The 19,022-nt window shown below is 42.6% G+C and overlaps 1 long non-coding RNA gene across 1 annotated transcript; it reads left to right on the top strand.

Annotated features, from left to right (window-relative positions):
* Positions 1-1,123: 1,123 nt before the first annotated feature.
* Positions 1,124-6,234, top strand: LOC138667528 (uncharacterized). The gene is made up of 3 exons (XR_011318805.1): positions 1,124-1,205; positions 4,415-4,569; positions 5,672-6,234. It is a non-coding gene; the product is annotated as an uncharacterized lncRNA (long non-coding RNA).
* Positions 6,235-19,022: the final 12,788 nt, after the last annotated feature.

Below are 19,022 nucleotides of genomic sequence, written 5' to 3'. Positions count from 1 at the left end.
TCAGGCCCAGTGTATAAAACAACGCAATCTAAGTGGCAGAAAGTGGCTGGCTGACATACACCAAACTAACAGAACTGCAGTAGATCCACTTTGTGAGAATTTGAATCTCCCCTTTTTTAGGGGGGAGACTGACCCAAAACTCAGGCCCAGTGTATAAAGCAACACAATGTAAGTGCCAGAAAGTGGCTACCTGACATACACCAAACTAACAGGACTGCAGTAGATCCACTTTGTGAGAATTTGAAACTTCCTTTTTTGGGGGGAGACTGACCCAAAACTCAGGCCCAGTGTATAAAACAATGCAATCTAAGTGGCAGAAAGTGGCTGGCTGACATACACCAAACTAACAGGACTGCAGTAGATCCACTTTGTGAGAATTTGAATCTCCCCTTTTTTGGGGGGAGACTGACTCAAAACTCAGGCCCAGTATATACAACAATGCAATCTAAGTGGCAGAAAGTGGCTGGAAGATATATGAAAAGATACAAGGACTGTAGTACAATTTTAATCTCCCTACAATGATCTCAGGAAAAGTATGTCAGCAATAAAAAGGACTGCTGCACACAAAAGTGTGGACAAATAAACAAGATAACTGTGCAGAAAGGAGTAACAGGATTTTTGCTTTTAAAAAAGCAGTTGGTTTGCACAGTGGCTTGCAAACAGCAGTGCAGCTATCAGGGAGCCTTATAAGGCAGCCTAATAATCTATAGAGCTGATGCACAAAAATATAAACTCCACTGTCCCTGCAAACAAATGGTGGTGTTGGGACAGTGGAAATCGCTACAGCACAAGTAGTTTCGGGGCTTAAAGGGAAGGTGCCGTGATTTTAATTTTTGTATTAATAATTATTGATTATACAATCAATTATTTTTAATACAAAATTAAATTAACTACTTTAATAGTTTTTTATTTATTGACATTTGTGTGTGCCACTGGGGGCTGCCATTTTGACTAGTGGGGGTGTGTGTGTCTGGGAACGACACTTGCACTCCTCACTTACGGCACACATGGACATAGGAGCCAACAGTCGGACCCGACCGCATCTCTTACATTGAGGCCGCTCCTCCTGCCTCTCAGCTGTGACCTGGACACGCCCACTGGGCTGCTACGTCACAGCTGTGAGAGGAGATCGCGGCCATTTTGTTTGCTGTGGGCTGCGAGGACAGAAGATGTTGAGGAGAAGCTGCTGGGAGCGAGGGTTTGGGGTAAGTATCTGCAGCATTAGCAGTGATCACAGCCTGTACTTATTACAGTACAGGCTGCGATCACTGCCGACCTGCCCTGTGTTGCTGAAAGCTTCCTCCCTCAGTCCAGGGGCAGGAAATCCCCCAGCAGCAGCAGTGTGTCTCCCTGTACATGGAGCGTTGTGTGTGCAGCACTGATCTGTGGCAACACTTCATCACCCCACACAGTGACTGTCCCTGTAGATTGCAGCCTGGAGTCTGAAGCCCCATGATTCTCTGCAGCAGGGGATCCCTCCTGGTTACAAGGGGCGGCACCCAGGCTGGCCTGTAATGGTTAACCCTTCCCTGCCTGCAGCTGTGCATGGTGCAGGGGGATCAGTGTGCAGGCAGGCAGCAGCCTGGGGGCTTCACCTATGGATCAGGTGGGAGGTCTGCACAGTGTAAAGAGGTGGGCACAGTAATAGTGTTCTAACATTTGGGCTATGGTTGGCACAAGGAAGCAGACCCAGGGGGTGATGACACTCAGCAAGCTCTAGCTGCTGTGTCACTACAAGTCCCAGCATGCCAGGACTGAGCTCCTAAGTGTTGTAGTCCTGCAGCTCCTCAGGTCTCCTGCCTGATCGTCCTACTATACAGTGCAGAGCAGAGGGCAGGTGGTCTGAGACTAGTGATCCAGGGAGCAGAAGAGGAAAGACTGAGACTGAGCCCTGACACCCACCCTAAGCTCACTGACCCACCCCATGCCCCCTGACACCCATCTCCTGCTCCCTGAAACCCACCTCAATCTCACCGACACCCCAAGCCTGCTGTCTTTCAGGACAAGCTGTGAGGATCGTCACCAGGGGCGTACATACAAATCATAGGGCGACATAGCATAAGGTCTAATTGCCCCCCCCCCCCAAAAAAAAAAAAAAAATATAATTGTGGGGGTCACAGAAGGGCATAGCTCACAACTTTCCTGCCTTTACATAATAAATATACCGCCATATACAGTGGGGCAAAAAAGTATTTAGTCAGTCAGCAATAGTGCAAGTTCCAACACTTAAAAAGATGAGAGGCGTCTGTAATTTACATCATAGGTAGACCTCAACTATGGGAGACAAACTGAGAAAAAAAATCCAGAAAATCACATTGTCTGTTTTTTTTAACATTTTATTTGCATATTATGGTGGAAAATAAGTATTTGGTCAGAAACAAAATTTCATCTCAATACTTTGTAATATATCCTTTGTTGGCAATGACAGATGTCAAACGTTTTCTGTAAGTCTTCACAAGGTTGCCACACACTGTTGTTGGTATGTTGGCCCATTCCTCCATGCAGATCTCCTCTAGAGCAGTGATGTTTTTGTCTTTTCGCTTGGCAACACGGACTTTCAACTCCCTCCAAAGGTTTTCTATACGGTTGAGATCTGGAGACTGGCTAGGCCACTCCAGGACCTTGAAATGCTTCTTATGAAGCCACTCCTTCGTTGCCCTGGCGGTGTGCTTTGGATCATTGTCATGTTGAAAGACCCAGCCACGTTTCATCTTTAATGCCCTTGCTGATGGAAGGAGGTTTGCACTCAAAATCTCACGATACATGGCCCCATTCATTCTTTCATGTACCCGGATCAGTCGTCCTGGCCCCTTTGCAGAGAAACAGCCCCAAAGCATGATGTTTCCACCACCATGCTTTACAGTAGGTATGGTGTTTGATGGATGCAGCTCAGTATTCTTTTTCCTCCAAACACGACAAGTTGTGTTTCTACCAAACTGTTCCAGTTTGGTTTCATCAGACCATAGGACATTCTCCCAAAACTCCTCTGGATCATCCAAATGCTCTCTAGCAAACTTCAGACGGGCCCGGACATGTACTGGCTTAAGCAGTGGGACACGTCTGGCACTGCAGGATCTGAGTCCATGGTGGCATAGTGTGTTATTTATGGTAGGCCTTGTTACATTGGTCCCAGCTCTCTGCAGTTCATTCACTAGGTCCCCCCGCGTGGTTCTGGGATTTTTGCTCACCGTTCTTGTGATCATTCTGACCCCATGGGGTGGGATTTTGCGTGGAGCCCCAGATCGAGGGAGATTATCAGTGGTCTTGTATGTCTTCCATTTTCTAATTATTGCTCCCACTGTTGATTTCTTCACTCCAAGCTGGTTGGCTATTGCAGATTCAGTCTTCCCAGCCTGGTGCAGGGCTACAATTTTTTTTTCTGGTGTCCTTTGACAGCTCTTTGGTCTTCACCATAGTGGAGTTTGGAGTCAGACTGTTTGAGGGTGTGCACAGGTGTCTTTTTATACTGATAACAAGTTTAAACAGGTGCCATTACTACAGGTAATGAGTGGAGGAAAGAGGAGACTCTTAAAGAAGAAGTTACAGGTCTGTGAGAGCCAGAAATCTTGATTGTTTGTTTCTGACCAAATACTTATTTTCCACCATAATATGCAAAAAAAATGATAAAAAAACAGACAATGTGATTTTCTGGATTTTTTTTTCTCAGTTTGTCTCCCATAGTTGAGGTCTACCTATGATGTAAATTACAGACGCCTCTCATCTTTTTAAGTGGTGGAACTTGCACTATTGCTGACTGACTAAATACTTTTTTGCCCCACTGTATATTTATTACATAATACTGCCATATAGGTCATACATAATGCCGCCAGATATATCTATTACATAATACTGTAATATGGACGGAACGTAATGTTGCCATATATATATTTTTTGCATACTGCTGCCATATAGATCAAACATGATGCCACCATATAATGTATATTTTTTACATAATGCTGCCATATAGACCACACTTGATGCCGCTAATTATTATGTGTGACCTGTATGATGGCATTATGTGTGATCTATATGACAGTATTATATGTAATATGTATGGTTGTATTATGTTTGATCAGTATGGTGCAATAATATAAGAACTATATGACGGGATTATATGAGAACTGTATTGTGGGATTATGTGTGATCTATCTATGTGGCAGTATTATGTGAGAATTATATGGTGGTTTTATGTGTGATCTACATGGCGGTATTATGTGTGATCTGTATGTCAGTATTATATTCAGAAAGCGGACCCATTCTATGGTGGTTCTGGCTGAGCACCTGCACGCGGGTCTGGGGTAATAGAGGGGACAGCATGACCTCCAGTTAGGTGTAGTCAGGGGAAGGCTGGTGAGGCAGCTGAAGAGAGGGGTCTCATTTTTATTGTTACTATATGGCTACATTTCTTTCCCAGCGTCACCCCGACTGTGCCTGTCGCCTTGCTTTCACACATCGCCAGGACAGGATCTGAGGAGGGGAATGGGGTCTGCATGCAAAGTCTGGATCAGAACAGGCCATCAATCCTCAGAAATGTTTCCTGGATTTCTGTGGAGCAGACGGTCCATCCAGGTGTGTATAAGACAGCGCTCTATGTATAATCCCTGGCTGCTCCGCGCACCAAACAGGGGGCCCCTATAGACCAGCACACTGCTCTCCTGAAATACTCTGCGCTGCTGTCACCCTGCTCCCTCCACCACATATGTCCCAGAATCCTTGCTGCCTGCAATCCTCGGTGACTGTCTACTTGTCAGTATAAGGCTGCTTTCACACTAGCGTCGGTACGGGCCTTTCACAGTGCGTCGTACTGACGCATGCTGTGAAAGAAATGCCCGACGTGGGCAGCGGAAGCAGTCTTGCGACGCTTCCGTTGCCCCATTGTAAGGTCTGGGCATGAGGGGGCGGAGTTTCGGCCGTGCATGCGCGGTCGAAAATGGTGGACTCGACGCACAAACGTTACATGCGTCGGTAATGTTAGTCTATGGGGAAAAACGCATCCTGCAGACAACTTTGCAGGATGCGTTTTTTCTCCTGAATGACGCATTGCACCGTACAGCCAAAATCGCTAGTGTGAAAGTAGCCTAAGGCTGCCGTCCACGCTCAGTATTTGGTCAGTATTTTACCTCAGTATTTGTAAGCCAAATCCAGGAGTGGGTGATAAATGCAGAAGTGGTGCATATGTTTCTATTATACTTTTCCTCTATTTGTTCCACTCCTGGTTTTGGCTTACAAATACTGAGGTAAAATACTGACCAAATACTGATAGTGTGACGGCAGCCATACTCTGCAGTCACCAACAAAATGGCTGCTCACTGGGTTCCTGAATATCATCCTCTCTAATCCCTTAGCAAACACCCAGAAGGGGAGGAGAGGAGACATCACACACGTCAGCAGACTCCGCCCAGAATTACTGCAGTGCAGTAATGTGAGCTATTTGTACACTAGGTTTTTCTGAAATTTCAGCAGCTGCTCCCCCTAGTGTTGAAAAGTGGAAATTCCAAAACTTTTCAAATTATTTTTCATATTTTACTAAATTATAAACAAATGATAATATTTTTTAAGAAAATGTAATCATTAATTCTTCACATTTTTACAATTTCTGAAAATTTTTTTTTTTTTATGGCACCTTCCCTTTAATCTTCCCTTCCTAACTATATCCCTTCTTCTGATGCAGCTGCGGCAACCTCTCCCTATGCTACGATCGGCAGAAGTAAGATGGCGGTCGGCGTGCACGCCCTTTGATAGCCCCTGTGTTGCCGCAGAAAGCAAGCCAATCATTGTCATGCCCTTCTCTAAGATGGTGGGGACCGAGACCTATGTCATCACGCTGCCCACACTCTGCGTCCTCCTTCATTGGCTGAAAAATGGCACTGAACGCGTCATACGAAATGCGACTTTGGCATGAAGATCACTGACCTTATGGCCGATCCTACACTAGGATCGGGCCAGGTTACATGAAACCCGACTTTGCCGAAAGTCGGAGATTTTTGAATTTGTCTGATCCGTTTCGCTCCACCCTACTCGAGAGGCATAGAACAATTCTTCCACGTTGTTATTCTCCATTGCATGCTGCAAGATAGTCTTTGCTTTAAGCATGAGGCCTGATTCTACACTTTAGGACAGTGATGGCCCACCTATTGAGCTTGGTGTGTCAATATTCGTAAAAAAAAAATAAAAACATAACCCGGGTGTTGTGCCACATCTAGAAAAATCCAGAATTTTGTGATATGTGTAGCTCTAATAACAAAAAGTTACATTTTTAATATATGTACTGCATTTATTAATAAAGAAGAAAACAAATAATTATTTACATTATCTTAATGACTTTTTGTTGCTGAATTTAATTTGCTAAATCTTCAATTAAAGGTTGGTATTTTCCACGCTACAAGCCCCAAGCAAGTGCTACTAACTTCATCTGTCAGTCGGTTTCTTTTACTAGTTTTAATATTATTGAATGCTGAGTATACGGTCTCACAAAAGTATGTGGAGGTAAAATTTGTGAGTAAAGCCATCGCTAGATTTTTCAGGGTGATAAATGTGTCCTGTAATTGGCTCCAAGCACTCCAAATCTCCTGTTCAAAGTGGCACTCCTCATTCTCCAAGTGATTACTTTCCAGATTCACAAGCCTTGACCTCAAGTCGATCAACACTTGAGCCCAAATGCTGTCTTGAAATTCTGCAAGTTGCATCTCCACATCATCTATTTGCATCCATTGGAAACCATTTTTTCCAAACTACTGTAGACTACTACATCCGGATGCCTAATTAATTTTATTGTCTGTTCCAGGCTTCTAAATTGATGTAAGTTTTTGACGAACTGGTCAAGTAACAAGTTTAAAATATGCCAATATTGTAAGTGTTCCATTATATTTTGTGCAGTTGTGTAGGCCTTCTCAAAATACTTTGTTACTCGAGGAAAATATTTATAAGTTTTAGTTTCTACATCTCACGTAAAAATTTTAAGTTTACTTTCAAGAGTTTTTATGTATCCAAACATAACATCATTACTTTTGTCAAAACCTTGTATCGTTAAATTCATTTTATTCATATGAACAGAGAGATCTGTAAAAAACATCAGTATGGTGACCCACTTATGATCATTGAGGTGAGGAAAGTTTGCCAGATCCATATCTTCAAGAAATACCTTAATGTCTACAAAGCACTCAACAAACCACTCAAGAACTTTTCCTCAAGTCAGCCATCTCACATTGTTGAACATTAGCAGTCCACTGTAGTTTGAATCAACTTCTTGTTAAAAAGTGCAGAAAATTCTCTCATGTGAAGGGGTCGAGCATCTATTATATTCACTATTTTTGTTACAGCTGACATTAAGTCGTTTAATTCTGTGACTCCTGCCTTGACACATAACACCTCCTGAGGGATAATACAATAAAAAGGCACAAATGGATGTCCAATTGCGTCCATAAAATTTTTACAAATCCCACTTTTTTCCCACCATGCTGGGTGCCCCATCTGTCATCACTGACACAACTTTAAAGGTATCAATGCTTAAGTCACGGAATGTTTTTATAACAACCTGACCTATTTCACTTCCTGGTGTACTTATTGGCACTGATTCTATCTTTATCAACTGAGCATTTGATGTGACATCAGTAGTTTCATCAACAGAGATTGAAAAATATTTACACATGTTGTCAAAATTATTGGTACCCCTCATTTAATGACAGAAAAACCACAATGGTCACAGAAATAACTTGAATCTGACAAAAGTAATAATAAATAAAAGATCCATGAAAATGAATAGATGAAACTCAGACATTGCTTTTCAACCATGCTTCACAGAATTTTTTAAAATACAAAATTCATTAAATAGGCCTGGAAAGAAATGATGGTACCCTTAACTTAATATTTTGTTGCACAACCATTTGCGGCAATCACACAACTCCTGTAACAATCTGTTAGGTGTCAAGTTACCACCACTGCACAAGGGGAATCTCAAACCATGTCCACTGCGGTCTCCCATTCTCCTTCAGCCACAGTGGAGCCTGCTCAGCAGAGACGTCAGTCCCAGCGTCTGGCTCAAGTAGATACTGTGCATTTGGTTACAGCTGCCATTCCAGGCTCAGCCTTTGTAACCAGTATTGATAACGGCGAGCAGATGTTCTAGGAACTAAGTCCTGCTTTTCTTCTAATGAGCATGCCCACTGGACGACCTCTCATTGGTGGTCAGGGGTCACATGCTCATATCCTGTAGCAGCTCCGATTGGAGCACTAGGAAGGTCCTGGAAGGCTACAGATATAAAAGGTTTGCATGGCCGCTCGGCCATGCGTTAGTATAAAACTGAAATTGTGTGTGTGTGGATGTATGACTGAATCTGGTGAAAGCTCCTTAAACATTCCCATCCCTAGTGTTGTTGAAAGTACTTGGGTGATTGAGCTACCTAGCGCCACACTGTGCCATCCAGCACTAGGCACAAGCTACAGCGTCTATTAGCAGTGACCGCCAGTGTGGCGCTGTGCGCAATCAGTGCGCTTTCCTGACAACCGGTCAGTGTAGGATGGGAATTCCAGCTTGGACTCAGCATCTGACTCAGGGCATCCTCAGGCACGGGATCAAAAGCCACCGAGGGTCAGAGCGAGTCCAATCACCAGTTAGTGGGGGGTGATTCATAGGAATCCCACTAGCATCTTTCAGCTGCACCCTGTGACTGCTAACACAAGCTACAGCGTCTATTAGCAGTGACCGCCAGTGTGGCGCTGTGCGCAATCAGTGCGCTTTCCTGACAACCGGTCAGTGTAGGATGGGAATTCCAGCTTGGACTCAGCATCTGACTCAGGGCATCCTCAGGCACGGGATCAAAAGCCACCGAGGGTCAGAGCGAGTCCAATCACCAGTTAGTGGGGGGTGATTCATAGGAATCCCACTAGCATCTTTCAGCTGCACCCTGTGACTGCTAACAGGGCGCAGCGTATATTTGGCGACTCAGTGAAGCAACAGAGTTCGCTTCCATTCACACTGGGTGAGGTCGAAACCCACGTGTGAGCAAGCGTCCATCTGCCATTACTCAGCAGCAGGTTCCATCTCTGCATGGTGGACCCCGGACTGCGAACACACCTCTTATCTCCCTTTATATTATTTGGTGCGTTCTGCTAGCCCTATCACTGTCAATGAGACTTCTGCACCTCTCAACAGGTATTTTGGCCCACTCCTCAAGAGCAAACTGCTCCACTTGTCTAGTGTTTGAAGGTTGCCTTTTCCAGGCGGCATGTTTCAGCTCTTTCTGAAGATGCTCAATAGGATTTAGGTCAGGGCTCATTGAAGGCCACTGCAGAATAGGGCAATGTTTTCCTTTTAGCCATTTTTGGGTGTTTTTAGCTGTGTGTTTGTTTCATTATCCAGTTGCAAGACTCATGACCTGCGACTGAGACCAAGATTTCTGACACTGGGCAGCACATTTCTTTCTAGAATCCGTTGACAGTCTTGAGTTTTCGTTGTACCCTGCACAGATTCTGGAACCCCTGTGCCAGATGCAGCAAAGCAGCCCACCAACATAACATAACAGAGCTTCCTTCATGTTTCACAGTAGGCACGGTGTTCTTTTCTTGATATGCTTCATTTTTCCATCTGTGAACATAGAGCTGATGTGCCTTGCCAAAAAGTTCAATTTTTGTCTCATCTGTCCATAGAAAATTCTCCCAGAAGCTTTGTGGCTTGTCAACATTTAGTTTGACAAATTCCAGTAGGGTTTTTTATCATTTTTTTTCAACAATGGTGTCCTCCTTGGTCGTCACCCATGAAGTGCTCTTTGGCTCATACAACAATGGATGGCGCCCTCTGACACTGATGTTCCTTTAGCTTGAAGTTCACCTTTAATCTGTTAAGAAGTTTATCTGGGCTCTTTTGTTACCATTTGTATTATCATTCTATTTGATTTGTCATCAATTTTCCTCCTGCGGCTGCGTCCAGGGAGGTTGGGCAGTCCTATGGATCTTAAATTTCAAGCTGCTTGGAGATGGTCTTATAACTTTTACCATTAACATGTTTATAATTTTCTTTCTAATCTCCTGAGACAACTCTTTCCTTCGCTTGCTCTGGTCCATGTTGAGTATGATACACACCATGTCATCAAGCAACACAGTGAGTATCTGTAGCCCTATATACAGGCCCACTCACTGTTTCCAAGATTGTAGACACATGTGATGCTAGTTAGTGGACACACCTTGATTTAACATGTCCCTTTTGTCACATTATTTTCAGGGGTACCATCATTTCTGTCCAGACCTATTTCATGAGTTTTCTTTTTTGTTTTTAAATTCTGTGGAAGCATGGTTGAAAAGCAATGTCTGACTTTAATTTGTTCATTGTCACAATTTTTTTTATTTATTATTACTTTTGTCATATTCAAGGTATTTCTGTGACCAATCAGGGTTTTTCTGTCTTTAAACAAGGGGTACCAACCATTTTGAGCATGTGTGTACAACTATTTAAGTCTCCTTTTAATTGATGCTGTATATCTGTGTTCAGTCTCATTATTCTATCTTTGATGACATTTCTACTGAGTGATAGCTCAGATAATTACATCTTTATTCTGCATATCGTGAAATAAAACTGGTGCACATCTTAGATGACTTTATTTAATAAATTCTCCTTCACTGAGAGCTTTTCCATGCTGAGCTGTGAAGTGAGCAATGCTGAAACTTGCAGATGTTAAATTTGTAGAGCCTTTTACAAATTTAAGGATGGAATTAGATTGACTCTTATAGAGGTGTAGCTGCCTTGAAATGTGGTCCTTCCTTTTATCCTCACTTTTTTTCAAGAGCTGGGAGTGATTAGCTTCAAAATGTCTATTTTTATTCGACATTCTGCTTACTACCATTTCGCTACAGTATGCAAAACGATTTGCCGCTTCTGTCGATAATACCATACATCTCAGTCCAAATCTATTGAAAGGGTTGACTACTGTTCCTACCACTTCCTTTATTTAATCTTGCTTTTTTGGGGGGGTGGAGGGGGATTCTCCATCAGGGGAGCCATGACAGGAGATAGATAGCCTGTTAGCCCTGAAGGCAATTAGTCCCATATGAGGTGTTCCCCTCCCCCAGAATTGATGAGCAGTAACTGTGTTGGGGTAAAGTGGCAGCACAGTGAGGTCTTGGCAGGGCTAACTGTTTCTAATGGGGTGTTCTTTTCCCCCAGTATTGCTGAGGATTAACTGTGGTGGGTACACTGGTAGCAGGTTGAGATATTGGTAGCTGCTTTAAGATAATGGCCGGTGTGTAAGGAGTAAATACACCTGAGATGACTCTCCTATTCCCCTGTAGTCACTGAAATGGACCTTGGTCCAGCCATTTGCCGCTGACAGGGCAACTGTGGGATACAGTTCTAGTGTTCCAAGCTGTCTGGATGAAAGTTCACAATAAATTTAGTGTGGATGAGAGCATTGGCTTCAGTGCCTAACTAACAACCGTCACTACCGGTGGTAAGATGGCCACCGTTCGCGCTGCGTTATCAGCAGGAGAGTTGTCCCATCTCCAGATGCTGTTAGCTTGTTGTGTGTCACCAAAAACGTCTCAGCGTGTCACCTGATACACATGTGTCATAGGTTAGCCATCACGGTGTTAGAATCACCACCTGATTCATAGATGAAAGGTCAGAAAGCCTTTATGATAGCATAATAATCCCACCAGGGGTTATACAGATGAGTGCAATGACTTGTAATTTACTACAGCAACTATACTATTGTATAGCCCCAAAATGGATACATAGGTAATACATGAGGGATAATTACAATTCAAGACCCCACTGCTACTAGTCAAACCACAGAGACATTTTTATTATATACTGCATTTACTATATAATTTTATTGCTCAGTCAGCAGCAATAAACTGGTAACCAAAATGTCCAATAAAAGTACAAACTATCATTTTTCATCCAAAGATGCAGAATTATTTTTTATGAAAATTATGTGCTTACAGTGTAATGATTTTTTTATGAGCTTTGATATATGTTACCACTAGCCTCATTTAATAGGCTTCACTCTAAAATTAGGCTGCCTATTATTTTAGGTGTAAAATAGATGACTGTCCTGTTGCAAGGAGTCAGTCTACAACCGACAATTTAATGTAAGTGTTACTGTAAAAAAAAATCTGAAAAACATATACATTTATAGTGGGTATGGAAAGTACTCAAACCCCTTTAAATTTTTCACTCTTTGTTTCATTGCAACCATTTGGTAAATTCAAAAAAGTTCATGTTTTTCTCATTAATGTACACTCTGCACCCCAACTTGACTGAAAAAAACAAATGTGGAATTTTTTTCAAATTTAAAAAAAAAGAAAAACTGAAATATCACATGGTCATAAGTAGGGTTGAGCGACTTTTACTTTTATAGGATCGGGTCGGGTTTCATGAAACCCGACTTTTTCAAAAGTCGGGTCGAGTGAAATCGGCCGATCCTATAAAAAAGTCGGGGTCGGGGTCGGCCGAAACTCGAAACCCAATGCAGTGCATTGGGTTTCCAATGGTTCCCAGGCTCTGGCGAGAGGAAACTCTCCTTCAGGCCCTGGGATCCATATTTAAGTGTAAAATAAAGAATTAAAATAAAAAATATTGCTATACTCACCCTTGGACGCGCCCTGGTACTAACCAGCAGCCTTCCTTCCTTAGAATCAGCGCGTGAAGGGCCTTAGATGACGTCGCAGCTTGTGATTGGTCACGCGACCGCCCATGTGACCGCTCGCGCGACCAATCACAAGCCGCGACGTCACCGAAGGTCCTTCAAACGCTGATTCTTAGGAAGGAAGGCTGCCGAAAAGAAGCAGGGTGCGTCCGAGGGTGAGTATATTCCTATTAGGTATATACTCACCCTCGGACGCGCCCTGCTTTTTTCCGGCAGCCTTCCTTCCTAAGAATCAGCGCTTGAAGGACCTTCGGTGACGTCGCGGCTTGTGATTGGTCGCGCGAGAGGTCACATGGGCGGTCGCGCGACCAATCACAAGCCGCGACGTCATCTAAGGCCCTTCACGCGCTGATTCTAAGGAAGGAAGGCTGCCGGTTAGTACCAGGGCGCGTCAGAGGGTGAGTATAGCAATATTTTTTATTTTAATTCTTTATTTTACACTTAAATATGGATTCCGATACCGATTTCCGATATTGCAAACATATCGGAACTTGGGATCGGAATTCCGATACCAGATTCAGAAGATCGCCGACCTCATGGCCGACCCCACACAGGGGTCGGGTCGGGTTTCATGAAACCCGACTTTGCCAAAAGTCGGCGACTTCTGAAAATGGCCGACCCATTTCGCTCAACCCTATTCATAAGTATTGAGACCCTTTGCTCAGTATTCAGTAGAAGCACCCTTTTGAGCTAGTACAGCCATGAGTCTTCTTGGGAAAGATGCAACAAGTTTTTCACACCTGGATTTGGGGATTCTCTGTCATTCTTCCTTGCAGATTCTCTCCAGTTCCGTCAGGTTGGATGGTGAACGTTGGTGGACAGCCATTTTCAGGTCTCTCCAGAGATGCTCAATTGGGTTTAGGTCAGGGCTCTGGCTAGGCCAGTCAAGAATGGTCACAGAGTTGTTCTGAAGCCACTCCTTTGTTATTTTAGCTGTGTGGGTTAGGGTCATGGTCTGGTTGGAAGGTGAAACTTCAGCCAAGTCTGAGGTCCAGAGCACTCTAGAAGAGGTTTTCTTTCAGGATATCTCTGTACTTGGTCGCATTCATGTTTCCTTCAATGACAACCAGTCGTCCTGTCCCTGCATCTGAAAAAAACATCTCCATAGCATGATGCTGCCACCACCATGTTTCACTGTTGGGATTGTATTGAACAGGTGATGAGCAGTGCCTGATTTTCTCCACACATACTGCTTAGAACTATCACCAAAAAGTTCTATCTTGGTCTCATCAGACCAGAGAATCTTATTTCTCATAGTCTGAGAGTCCTTCATGTGTTTTTTTGCAAACTTTATGCGGGCTTTCATGTCTTGCACTGAGGAGAGGCTTCCATAAAGGCCTGACTGGTGGAGGGCTGCAGTGATAGTTGACTTTGTGGAACTTTTCTTCCACCTTTCTACTGCACCCGTGGAGTTCAGCCACAGTGATATTGGGTTTCTTCTTTATATCTCTCACCGAAGGTCTTCTCCCATGATTGCTCAGTTTGGCTAGATGGTCAGGTCTAGGAAGACTTCTGGAGGTCCCAAACTTCTTCCAATTAAGGATTATGGAGGCCACTGTGCTCTTAGGAACCTTTAGTACTGCAGAAATTATTTTGTAACCTTGGCCAGATCTGTGCCTTGCCACAATTCTGTCTCTGAGCTCCTTGGCCAGGTTCTTTGACCTCATGAATCTCATTTGGTCTGACATGCACAGTGAGCTGTGAGGTCTTATGTTGACAGGTGTATTCCTTTCCAAATCAAGACCTATCAGTTTAATATAACACAGCTGGACTCCAATGAAGGAGTAGAAACATCTCAAGGAGGATTGCAAGGAAATGGACAGCAGGTGACTTAAATATGAGTGTATGAGCAAAGGGTCTGAATACTTATGACCATGTGATATTTCAGATTTTCTTTTTTAATAAATTAGCAAAAATATCTACATTTCAGTTTTTTTCAGTCAAGATGGGGTGCAGAGTGTACATTAACCCCTTCTGATGATCGCTGCTATGTAGCAGAGCCGATTGAGTGGTGCCAGCTTCTAGCCTCCCATGGAGGCTAGTGAAGCATGGCAAAAGTAAAAAAAAAGTTTAAAAAAATACGAAAAAAATAAAAAATATAAAAGTTTAAATCACCCCCTTTCGCCCCATTCAAAATAAAACAATAAAAAAAATCAAACCTACACATATTTGGTACCGCCGCGTTCAAAATCGCCCGATCTATCAAAAAAAAGGCTTAACCTGATCGCTAAATGGCGTAGCGAGAAAAAAATTAAAAATGCCAGAATTATGTTTTTTTGGTCGCCGTGACATTGCATTAAAATGTAATAACGGGTGATCAAAAGAACGTATCTGCACCAAAATGGTATAATTAAAAATGCCAGCTCGGCACGCAAAAAATAAGCCATCACCTGACCCCAGATCACGAAAAATGGAAATGCTACGGGTAATGGAAAATTGCGCAATTTTTTTTTTTAGCAAAGTTTGGAATTTTTTTTGCTACTTAGATAAAACGTAACCTAGACATGTTTGGCGTCTATGAACTTGTAATGACCTGGAGAATCAAAATGTCTGGTCAGTTTTAGCATTTAGTGAATCTAGCAAAAAAGCCAAACAAAAAACAAGTGTGGGATTGCACTTTCTTTGCAATTTAACCGCACTTGGAATTTTTTTCCCATTTTCTAGTACACGACATGCTAAAACCAATGATGTCATTGAAAAGTGCAACTTGTCCCGCAAAAAATAAGCCCTCGCATGGCCATATTGACAGAAAAATAAAAAAGTTATGGCTCTGGGAAGGAGGGGAGCGAAAAATGAAAACGCAAAAATGGAAAAGGGCAAGGTCGTGAAGGGGGTTAATGAGAAAAGAATGAATTTTTTTAATTTACCAACTGACTGCAATGAAACAAAGAATGAAAAATTTAAAGGGGTCTGAATACTTTCCGTACCCACTGTATATAATATTGACTCTGAATCCAAAAAAGTTGGGATGGACATTGTATAAAATGTGAAGAGAACAAGAATGCAATGATTTGGAAATCCCTTATTGCCATATTTTATTCACAGCAGAAAATAAATTACCGTATGTATAAGAAGTTGAGCATTAGACATTTCTATATTTCAATCGAAAAGAATTAACTAATTTAGAAATTGATGGCAACAACGCATCTCAAAAAAATTGAGCCTGGGTCATGTCTAACATTGTGGAGTACCTCCTCTTTTTACGACAGTCTGTAAACCTTTGGTAATTGAGGAGACCTTGTCTGATGTAAAATTCTAGCTGCATCATAGACCAGGGTCATTGTTTGATGTTTCATTTCAGAATGCACCAAATGTTTTTTTTATTGGGGAAAGGTCTGGACTGCAGGTGGTCAGTTCATGACCCAAGCTCTTCTATTTTGACTTCAGACTGTTGTGATGGATGCAGTATACAGTTCAGCATTGTCTCGATGAAATATGCAAGGACTTTCTTGAAATAGAAGTTGTCTAGTGATGGGCGAGCACTAAAATGCTCGGGTGCTCGTTGCTCGGGTCGAGCAAATTGGAATACTCAGGTACTCGACCAGAACAACGAGCCCAATGTAAGCCTATGGGAGACCGGAGTATTTTTACCGCAATCCCCCCGGGGGTCCTTTTAAGGTCTAAAAACATCCAAAATTGATGGAAACACTGCTCAAATGACACAGGGACATCATGGGGATCGCCCCTGGAATCATTTCTGACTCCTAGTTCACAGCTTTAATGAATTTTTTCCGAGATTCATGCCATTTTTCTCGGTGCCACAAAAAACACATTAAAACAAAACCAAAACGGATTTTGCTGGGAAATATGTCAAGGTACATCCTTTGCAGGTTAATGACTTGTCTGTAAGGCCAAATATTTAACCCCAGACCGAAAATTTCCTTCCCCACTTAGGCTTAGTTCAGATGCAGCGTTTTTTAAGCATTTTTCAACTTTAACATTGCTTTCCACCCCTACAAATGCAAACACTGGGAAATGTCATTGTAACATTTAACACCCCTAGCTGGCCATGTGGTGTGTGACACATAAGCAGACCCATCTTGTTTCATTTACGAAGGAGGGACTCTTAGGCTGCTGTCACACTAGCGGTATTTGGTCAGTATTTTACATCAGTATTTTTAAGCCAAACCCAGGAGTGGAACAATTAGAGGAAAAGTATAGTAGAAACATATGCACCACTTCTGCTTTTAACACCCACTCCTGGTTTTGGCTTACAAATACGGATGTAAAATACTGACCAAATACTTCTAGTGTGACGGCAGCCTTAAAGTCACAGAGCCTATTTTTACTGGTGCATCAGGCGGCATTAATCTTCTTAAAGGGCCATTATGAAACAGTGTGTCTCCTAAGCTGTTGTTGCCTATGCTGTGAGTGGATGGGCTGCCAAGAATTACGACGCACCACAATACCTCTGTCATAAGACGTCCAGGGGGGACTCCAGAAAAAGTGTTGCATTGAATTCAAGGCCTGCCCTGCTACCAATTCATATGCACCCGAATAAGCCTTTGAACCCACATAGTGGATGAGCCCATGAAAATCCACTTCACAATATGTATTTTGTACTCCCATACTCTGTTTTACACATTGGCAGGAAGGCAAGCCCTGATCAATAGTCAGTCATATGCACCCCATTAGGCCTTGGAACCCACATAGTTGATGTGCCCATGAAAATCCACTTCACAATATGCATATTGTGAATATTAAGATTGAATAGTGTGAGTGCGTACATTTTTGTATATGTTAACAATAACATACAAAGGTTAATAAGTACATATAAGGATTACATAAATATACTGATTACATATCTATGAAGATTAACTTCATACAGTTTACTTAGATCATCACCAAGAGGCTTTTAAATATCATCCGTCTGGAATATCCGAGCAGCAACACCAAGACAGAGAACCCCTGGGAGATTACCTACACTGCATGGGCGTCCCCAATTAGGCAGGTATCAGCACACTGTACATGTACAGGTACCCCAGTTTTGGCATCTGTCTTAGTCATGTTTCTCTGGTCTTATATAGTGATTTACACTATGTAGTAACTCTAGTTTCACCCAGACCTTCAAGTTGTCAGTTTTCAAGGTTGGATGAAACTGAGATATCATGGACTCATCAGATAAGGGGGCATAAACCCCTAGAAAATAAAAGCCACAAGGATTTAGATCAAACCACCACAGGCAGAGTTTTAGTAAACCTTAATGTTTTACAATGACAAAGAGCAAACATATAGAGTCTTTGAACTGTTTGTTAAGTGAGTAAACAAACATTTATCAAGATTGTGTCACTATGACCATTGTCTGTCACATCTGTAAATGTTTTACAAGACATGCAGCTATGTGATTGTCTGAATGCATTCAGTGTACAGTATTTGAATCTTGTTTACAAATCGCCATTTGTATATTCACCATTTGTACATTTGAGGCAGCCAAAGTTATGGCTCTCAAGGAGAGAAATTAATATAGTGGACAAAGCTATATTTTTAATGAACTACTGAGCCAAACTAACAGCATTGCTTTATCAAATTTATATGAAGTGTATTGTGTCCAATTTGAGTGACCAGGCAACACAAATAGGAGCTTTTCAAGTGAGCTCTTTAAGGTGAACAAATGTGAAGTGTTTGCCATCAAGGATGTGGTTTCACCAATGGGGGTACCTTTTTCAAAAATATGCTATTGCCATCACAGCCCCCCTTGCCCAAACTTCATGGGCCTATAACAGTACAAAGCATATTCACCCAGGTCATGTCATCGGAGATAAGGAAGAGACATTGCAGGAGACAGAGTTAAGAATTAGGGCCAATGTAGTGGTGTGGGTCTCTGAGACTTGTAATGCAGTGCATGATCTGCCAAACAATTCCCCAATTGGGGTACCTTTTTAAAAAATACACTAGTGCCATTGCATGCCCCTAGCCCAAACGTCAATGGCCTATAACAGTACTGAGCACGTTCACCCTGGTGATCTAGTGGCAGGTACATCTTAGATTGCAGGAGACCGAGTTAAGAAGTAGGCAAAATGGAATGTCATGCCCATTTCCCCAATATGGGGTCTATTTAAAAAAATAGGAGTGCCATCACAGTTCCCTTGCCCAAAATGCACCGTACAGAGCACGTTAACCCTGGTGATCTAGTGGCAGTTAAAGGACATATTGCAGGAGACAGAATGAAGAAGTAGGCCCAATGTACTGTCATGCCCAATTTTGCAATGTGGGGTCCATTTTTAAAAAATAAAAGAGTGCCATTACAGCCCCCTTGGCCAAAATGCACCGTACAGACCACGTTCACCCTGATGATATAGTGGCAGGTACATTTTAGATTGCAGGAGACCGAGTTAAGAAGTCGGCTCAATGTAATGTCATGCCCAATTCCCCAATGTGTTGTCC

Source organism: Ranitomeya imitator, chromosome 2 (assembly GCF_032444005.1).
Source record: "Ranitomeya imitator isolate aRanImi1 chromosome 2, aRanImi1.pri, whole genome shotgun sequence".
In the NCBI taxonomy this organism is placed as follows: Eukaryota; Metazoa; Chordata; class Amphibia; order Anura; family Dendrobatidae; genus Ranitomeya; species Ranitomeya imitator.
This window is presented reverse-complemented; position numbering and strand designations above follow the sequence as displayed.